General features: G+C 34.1%; 1 pseudogene; it reads right to left on the bottom strand.

Moving 5' to 3' along the window:
• On the bottom strand, nt 1–8,454 carry LOC118055658 (ubiquitin carboxyl-terminal hydrolase 7-like; annotated as a pseudogene).
• Nucleotides 8,455–8,803: the final 349 nt, after the last annotated feature.

Genomic DNA, 8,803 nt, shown 5'->3' with positions numbered 1-8,803 from the left:
ACTTGAATCTAAAGATGATGGGGTTACAAAAATTACACTGGGAAAGCTCGTGCCTTGTACATACAAATGTATGCCATATGCCAATCACCTAAAGATCAAAGGATAGAAATACTTAGAAAAGGAATAATAAAAACAGTTTTTTTCTTTATGAATAGAATGGCAGTTGCTAACAGGAATGTCACAAGGAAAATAAGCAAGAAAAAGTATGGCAAATTTTCCCACCACATAAGATCATTTCATTCAGGCTAGCTTACCTCCTCCAGAGAGCTTAGTTATGTCTTCCTCTCGTTGTGGAATAGGATTATCATCATCATACTCAATCCATTTCCCTGGGATGAACATTGAGTACGCATCAGTTGAAAAATTGGGGTTGATCCAAATACACCGACAAACTTGACAGAGAACTTACCACTTTCTTGCTTGACCCATGCAACATAATGCCCTGAATCAGCACTCCTTCCCTTATGGGTAAGCACAGCAACCAAATCATATATTCCAGTTAATTGTGATTCTTTGCCTGAAGAACCACCTGGGGCATAAAGCAAGAACATTAAAGAGCATGAACTTTCATGGGAGGCACCAGCAGTGCAACCTCAAGTATTAGAACATGAAACTGTGTGCGAATGGGAAGACAACTTTGGGAGAGGAAAGTAGCAAAAAACGAAAAAAGTCATTTACACCTTAATTTGATGAATATAATCAGTTTCCTGTATATTTAGCATCTCCAAAAAAAACATGCAGTGTTGGTAGAATTAACTTTGAAAAATTAAATACAATGAAGGCTGCTAAATCCTCTTATATGCACAATAAGGCATCACTGGGCCCTAAGTCTTTCACAAAATCCAGGAAGCACACCCAGAGACAACAGTAACACACATTATCAATTCAAAACTGCCAAGAAACAGTCCCTTGGAAGTCAAACACAAAGCATCTACAGGAGACCCTCAATATAAAAAAATCAAAATACCAAAAAGAGAAGCTTCAATCATGAGCAGGAGAAATTTATAAGTTTTTACCTTCTCCAGAGGTAGAATTTGATGATTTTACACTCTCATTTGATGGTCCCTAAACAGGAAAAAAAAAAAAAGGGTAAGATATACCAAGCATATTCATTGGGCTTATCTATTCATATATGCATTCGAATCTCAAGCATCTACCAACCTCCACATCAGTCATCTTGGCATCATTGTCCTTTGAGCTAGAGCTCTTCACCTTGGCTTTCAAACCAGCCTTTTTACCCTCCTCATCTCTTAAAATCTGTATTATGAGATGTTAAGAACAATCATAACCATCACCTAAACTTATGCACCCTTAGATACTTGCTGAACTCCACCAAAACAAAAGGCTAAAATATACCTGGCGAGGTGCTTCTAATTTTTGCGAAGATCATCTGAGCAAAAATCGTATACATCCAGTTGCAATGGGTAATCCACTTTCTAAGAAAGACAGTTATTTTAAAAAGGATATATCAACATGAATATTAAAAAACTACAGCTTTTACTATTTTTTTTTGGGCAAGCAGAGCATTCAATCCCTTAAATTAAACAAGCTTTTTCACAACCACAGAAAGAGAACAGAACTTTTGAAGTCACTTCTCATGGGTAACAGAAAGAAGAAAAGAAACAACTATTACCCGTAAAATCTTAGCCTTTTGATTTGATTCCCTCTTCCAGAAAAAACGAACAAACTGAAACAGTTAGGTACCTAGAAATCAAATATGTGCAGTCAGAAATTCATTCTTTTAAGAGGAAATTTTTACAATGAGTAGGAAGATCCCCATATTACTTGGATCCTGTGATTGAGATTCAAATGGTTGTAACTTGTAAATTCAAAAAGTAATAAAAAGGGAAATCAGAATGTAGAGAAAGCCAGGAATGTTGTTACCTTGGCAAGGCATTAATACAGGACTCTTTCAGGTAAATTGCACTACGGCCCAAGGAAGGAGAAGCCTTCTCCAATTCAGACTTCAAACCCTATAAACAGTAAGATTTATGATAACATAATTATCAAGTAATTTCAAACCATGCACACATGCACGCACAAAAAAAATGCATGTACAATGAAACACAAATTATTTATACATTGCAGAGTAGAAAGTGATAGGTAGTTAATCTAGTGATGCTATAAAATACAACGGACCAAGTGGTGAAATTGGCTCAGAACAGAAAGCAAGTTTTATGAAAAGAACCAGAGAAATCAGCTATATTAGCTGCATTTATACGTTCGCTACTAGCTTTGGAATCATTAGCCACTGGTTGATAAAAAGCATTTCCATTTATTTTTATTTAAGCATCTAAATAAAAGTCCATTGTAAGAATTGTTAGACAGCCATTATAAGAGTTCTACCAATTATTTTAAAATTTACAAAGATCTCAATTATCAAGAACCTAGTGCTTCCAAATGGTTGCATTGTCTACTAAAATCCAATTATTTTTACTTTCAGATGATAAGCCATCCATCATAATCACGAAAAATTCCTCAACAATAAGGTTATACAACTACAAATGCAAGCACAAACAATGGCTATGAAGCTTTTGTGGCCACTTTGGTGTGTGATCATGTGGGATGCACAAGAAAAAACCACATAGCCAACCCAACTAGTTTGGGATTGAGGCTTGGTCGTTGTTGTATTATATTTTCCATGGTGGGAGACTGGAACTAAAATGTTATAAATCATCTATGGAAGACAAACCTTAGTTAGGGACCAGAAGATTGGCATGCAGAAATGATGCGAGAGAACTGAAAAGGCAATTGCCTAAACTTGAGAAGGTACTGTTGTTATTTATCAATAAGTAGAATCTTCTATAGTCATACCCTCCAACACATGGACAATTACCATTTAATGTTATAACAGTTCCCAATAAAGTAATGTTATAGTTGGTAAAGACAAGTAGCAAGGATGAAGCAAGAAATTTTGCTTGAATTACAGGATTAAGATATCAATAATTTAACATTTCAAGCTTGTTTTTGCTGCTCATTTTGTAAGACTATATATAAGTGTTCTTCTTCCAAAGACAGAATTATTTTATCTTTTGAAAAATATTTTTGAAGAATAGTAATATTCAATTATAAGTTTTCATGCCATTATGAGCACATGCATTTGGCTTCTACAGTTGATTCAATTTAAATAGGATGAAATATTGTATTTAACTCAGATCTTTCAATTGTTGAATTTCTTTTTTCTTTTTCTGGGTACATATGATCAGGGGTAAAACGAGTTGCTTAAAGTTTGGGGGGATGGCTCTACACTTGCATTTGGGTCTGTTCAATTGAGATACAAATAAGTGGAATCAAATTCATTGTGCAAAAGCATCCATAAGAGACAAATGATTATCAAGATCTAGTCAAGTGCAAGCACAAGCCAGCCTACTGCAAAGGAATGCATAAATCATTCAGCACACTAAAATCAAGTAAAAGGAAAAGAATGGAATCTTGATAAAAGAATAATTAGCAAATCTTACATGCTTCAGTCCTTCATGCAAATGGTTCACCTCTTGAGATATGTGGCACTTCAGTGAGTAAACTGATTCTGTCTCTGAGCTTTCTTCACCACTTTCTTGGCAATGTACCCTAGCAACCCAATATTACATACAGAATTTGTCAAAAGTTGTTGTCCTTGGCAAAATGGAAACACTCATAATCATTTAATAAACATCAACAGCAATCCAACAGTAAATAGAAGATTAGAAATTATAATACTAATTCTTTTGCTTCATGTAACATTAGCTATAATCCAACTGCTAAGGAAAAATAGTTGAAGATATCCACCTGCTTACAAGTTCAATGCCAAAAAGTTCCTTAGTTGTATCTGGATTTTGACTGCCAAGTTAGAAGAGTAAATCAATAAGTTGAATATCATTGGCAGGAAGCTAGAATTCGGAATAAGCAACAATATCTAAGCCAATAAGTTCTACATAGGACATTATACTTTAGCAAAAAACAATCTCCAATGAAAGTTTTAGCCATAATCCAAAACTGCAATGGAGTAAAAGTTTTGAGGACATCAATTATATAGCAATGCATGCTTCTATGGTCTATGAAGCTGACTCAACCAATACATTGTGCATAAACACAAACCAAACTACCTGGGACTCGGTTGATCTAAGTGACTGTGAGAGGGTGTATAAAAGCTGTGTCCAACATTCTTCAGCATCCTGTACATCTCAAAATGTATAGACCAATATTACAACAAATTATATTAATACAACTGCTATGACAAGCATATTAATTTTTTGAAAAAACCTGCTGCATGTAGACTCCATTATGCAACTGGCCAAATTGTGGATACTTTTTGCGCAATACCTGCAAAAGTAAATGGGAAGAGTAAAATGTGGTATTCCATTTTCCCCTATTTCCAAACAATCAAAGTGCAATAATACAGCAAACTACTGTATATTCAAGGTATGCCAAAATTCAAATATAGGCTTATTATGGTAAATGTCAATTGACAGACTGCAAAACTGAAAACCTAATTATGACAATAATGTGTAAGAATTTGCAACATTACAGGCAAATAGTTTTGTATGCCATTAGGAACTAAAACCTAGGCATGTCTATACTGTGTAAAAGAATTTTACAGAATTCACCAAAGAGGAAGATTTTTGCACGACATTAAGCATGGAATGGCTAATGTGAAAGTCCTAATCGATCAATGAGATCAACAATAACATCCATAAATCAGTGTTCTTTGACTCTAAAAACATGCTAGTATCTGGAATACATTTCTTCAGCACAAATTAGTAAAACTTCACATACATGACAACTTGTTAGGAAACTAAATGTGTAAGAGTTTGCGACATTACAGATAAATAGTTTTGTATGCCATTAGGAACTAAACTTAAGCATGCCAATACTGTGTAAAAGCATTTTACAGAATTCACCAAAGAGGAAGATTTTTTGCACGACATTAAGCATGGAATGGCTAATGTGAAAGTCCTGATCAATAAGATCAACATTAACATCCATAAATCAGTGTTCTTTGCTGCTACAACATGCTAGTATCTAGAATACATTTCTTCAGCTCAAACTAGTAAGACTTCACATATGTGAGAGCTTGTTACATGATAATATGTTTAAAAAGGAGCATCCAACATTTATTAGTAGGAGTTTATCCCAATTATATTGCTAAAAGATTCCCAAATAGCACATATCAAAAAATGCTGCAAATAAGGCAGGAGCAGAGCACAAACCATCCAGAACTGCATAGGTGCCACAGGCTTGACACTTTTATCGAGCTCATTAAATAGTTCTCGAGTTGCAGCTGTCAGCATATGAGATGTCTGATCCAGATCACTGCTTTTTTGAGATGGATAGCTGACCAAATTTCACATTGATAACAGTTTTTCAGTAAAAAAATGTGCACTTTTGATCTGCAACTTGAAACTAGTTTCTGAGACATTCAAAAAGTTAGAAAATTCACTTGGATAAAGCAGACTTCAACTCTGGAACAGAATGCAAGCATTGTACTGTCGAGTTCATGTAGCAAGTGTTCCCTAGATTAAAGAGGCCAGCAGTGTGGCCCTATCAGCAGAAACAAATTTAGCAAAAATACTAGCATTAGAGTGAAACAAGAATATTACATGAGAAAAAATATCATTAAAATAAAAACAAAAGTTTTTCACAGTAAACTTAAAGTCCATGAAATGGAAAGCACTACTTTTAAACTGCACAACTTCAAAGATATAAGGTCACAAATCGAAAAACATGCACAGCAAAAAAGCATTGATGAGAAATATCTGGTGACATAAAAATGAGGGAAGAAAGAAAATAAATATACATTACTAGATATCCACTGGTCATTGCATGATCCAGTGTTTCACTTTTCCTTTCAACCAGGATAATGGCAATCAAACTGAAAGTCAATCAAAGGTTTGTACAGGATGCATAAACAAGGGTCATAAATTCTATGCTTTATCCATTGGATGAAAATGGACCTTGCAAACACAGAGGCAATGAAAATGGACATGCTAATCACAATAAAAGCCATAGCCTTCCTATAAGGATTATCTGTGTGCATGTGCCATTGATGAATGAATTTACAGGCATATTCCAAATAAGATATGAGCCCTATTCTGGTCATTAATCTCTCCTCTCTTTTTTTCTTTTCTTTTTGTTGATATTACTTCAGAGCAGCTAGAAGATCTTTTCTGCATTGCCATCCTCTCCACTTTCACTTTTCCCTGTTCTTTGGTAAGAAACACTGCAACTTACACAGTTTGGTAGCAAATCAAAAGCACAGCATATGATTAGTATAAAGCCACACTTATAAATACTGGCTTGGGAATGGAGATGAAGCATTCAGCTAGGCCAAGCCTAGCCAAAGGTGCAAACAGTAAACCATTGCTTTTCTTGGACCATGTAAGCATGGCTTAATTAGTCATTTATCAGTCAAGGCTCAGCTCGTGCAGCAATTATCTGCTTGCTTGGAATTATCACAAGTCTCAAAGAAAGAAACAACAACAGATTGAATTTTAGGATGAATAGGCCTGGTAAGAATATTAGAATAAGCAAGTTCTTCATGTCCAATAAATAATTACTATTAAGAAGAGCTTTAAAAGGAAATGCAGACAGGTCCATGTCACATTTCAGTGGATCCTACAATCCAGGAGCTTGTTTAATACCACAGAATAAAGGAGAGAACAAAGGAGAAGGTAGAAACAATTGGAGAAAAGAATGAACATCTGTGCTTAATTAGTATGTGCAGTAAGTATCTCTATAATCAACCACTAGTATGAAAGGCTCATATTGACTTCAGAACCTAATCATTTGGAAGCTGTTTCATCAACCTCCCTTAAGTTATCCAAAAAAAATAAAAGAAAGAAACAAAAAAGAAAAATTATTAATGCCTTAAAAGGTGAAAGTTAATAATTTTCATTTGTCAGCAGTATATAAATTCTGATATGTCAATTTTCTACATCAATTAGCAGGTTGTATGTGAAGTAGCATGCCATGAATTCACAAGTCATGTGGAGAAGAAGAGGGTTGGAGAAAAATACCAGAGCAACAACTTGTTCTTCTTCTGGAAGATCTTCCATAAAAACAGGGCCTTTCTCTGGGGCCTTCACAATCTCATCAGCAGTGCCCATCATCATCATTTTTTGTCCCTAGAAAAATGTTTAAGTAGATACAACATTATTTACATCATGTTACACAAGAATAAGAGTTGTGTAGTTGCGAAATAGTCATAAGGACCCTTACCTCCTTCACTCCTAACGTTGCCCAATCAGCATCATCCTGCATTGTTAATCAATGAAGTTAAAGCAGGTACTGTTAAAGTTTATCAAAAGACAACAGATTCCTAATAACACCTACAACGTGGCCATTGAAATGCCATGAACCACGTAGACCACAAAGTGACCATTAAAATGTCATGAACCACATAGACCACAATAAGCAATTAATTAACATATTCTGGTACATTTAGAAGAACATCTATTTACCTTCAACAAACCACCCTTAACCATGATCTTCTGCCTCTCAGGGGGCACTCCAGTCAAATCATACAGCTGGCATTTGAAAACATAAGGGGGCTGGCTTGTGTCAATTTCCACTTTTGGAAACACCTCCTTTAGCCATTTTACACTCACTGAGCCAATTCATTGAAAAACAAATGAAAATGATAGCAGAAAAGGTACAGCTCAGATTTTGCACTGAACTTGAGACATTCTACAGATGAATTTAGACACAGGAAATCAAAGTGCACATTGTAACCATAATTAACATTCAAAACCTGGAACCCCAAATGAATTGAATGTTTGCTAAGTCTCGATCTCAAGCTACTTGAAGTTTGCTAAGTGGGTCCTTCTCTTGCATTTTCTTTTGTTTAAAAATCCAAAATTTCTATAAGTTTCTTCTAGTTTGAACCTCAAATTTTTCAACAATCCTACAGCCAGTTTTCTGGCACCTTTCCACAACAAACCCTAATCACTTATTAACAATGTAACCCAGAAAATAATCAATTATTAAAAAGAGTTTCAAGATTCTCACAAATTGGCAAAAAAAAAATTACTTGATTGCTTTAATCAATTTATAGCTATCTTAGATATTCTTTGTTTCTCTCTACACAAAAATCATAAGACTAATACAGTCATAATTAGAACACAATAACAAAACGACCCAGATAATAAATGACTAAGTTTTACAAATCTTCATCAACAAAACCCGATATTCAGCAATAACCCACTTCATAAAATTCAAAAATAAACCCTCCGAAAAAATTTTAAAAAAATAAAAAATCGAAGCTTTGCAATGATGAGTTTTTTGAACAAAATACCTGTCAACATGGTTGATGGGTTTTCGATGGTGTTTACTTTTTCAAATTTTTCTTTTATTTTCGAGTTTGCTTGAGCAGAAGGACACCTCTCAGCTTCGTGAATTTTAAGGGTTTCATTTCTTGGATTTACTTGCTTGTTTTGCTTTTAGGAAGGAGATTTCGGGTCTGGATTCAAATCCGGGTTTCATTTCGGTCCAAATTCACTTTAGGTCCAAACTAGATCATTAAACAGTCCTGCATTACGTGTCAAATTAATTTTTTCAATATAAAAAAGTGTACAAACATTATCAATTTGTTTTCTAATAAAATATAATTATTAAATTAAAATATAATTTAATATATATTGGATAATATTTAATATGAATCTCATAAATATAAATATTTAAAAATTAACAATTAATTACTTCTCAAAAAACTAAATTCATACTTTAAAATGTGACATAATAATAACTTATACTGAAACATTAAAATTATAAGTAATCAAAAAAATTATCACTCGATACCTATAAAAATATATGAATAAATAATATA

The sequence above is a fragment of the Populus alba genome, chromosome 3, assembly GCF_005239225.2.
Source record: "Populus alba chromosome 3, ASM523922v2, whole genome shotgun sequence".
Taxonomy (NCBI): Eukaryota; Viridiplantae; Streptophyta; class Magnoliopsida; order Malpighiales; family Salicaceae; genus Populus; species Populus alba.
The sequence above is the reverse complement of the archived record's forward strand: the minus strand, read 5'-3'. Positions and strand labels throughout refer to the sequence as shown.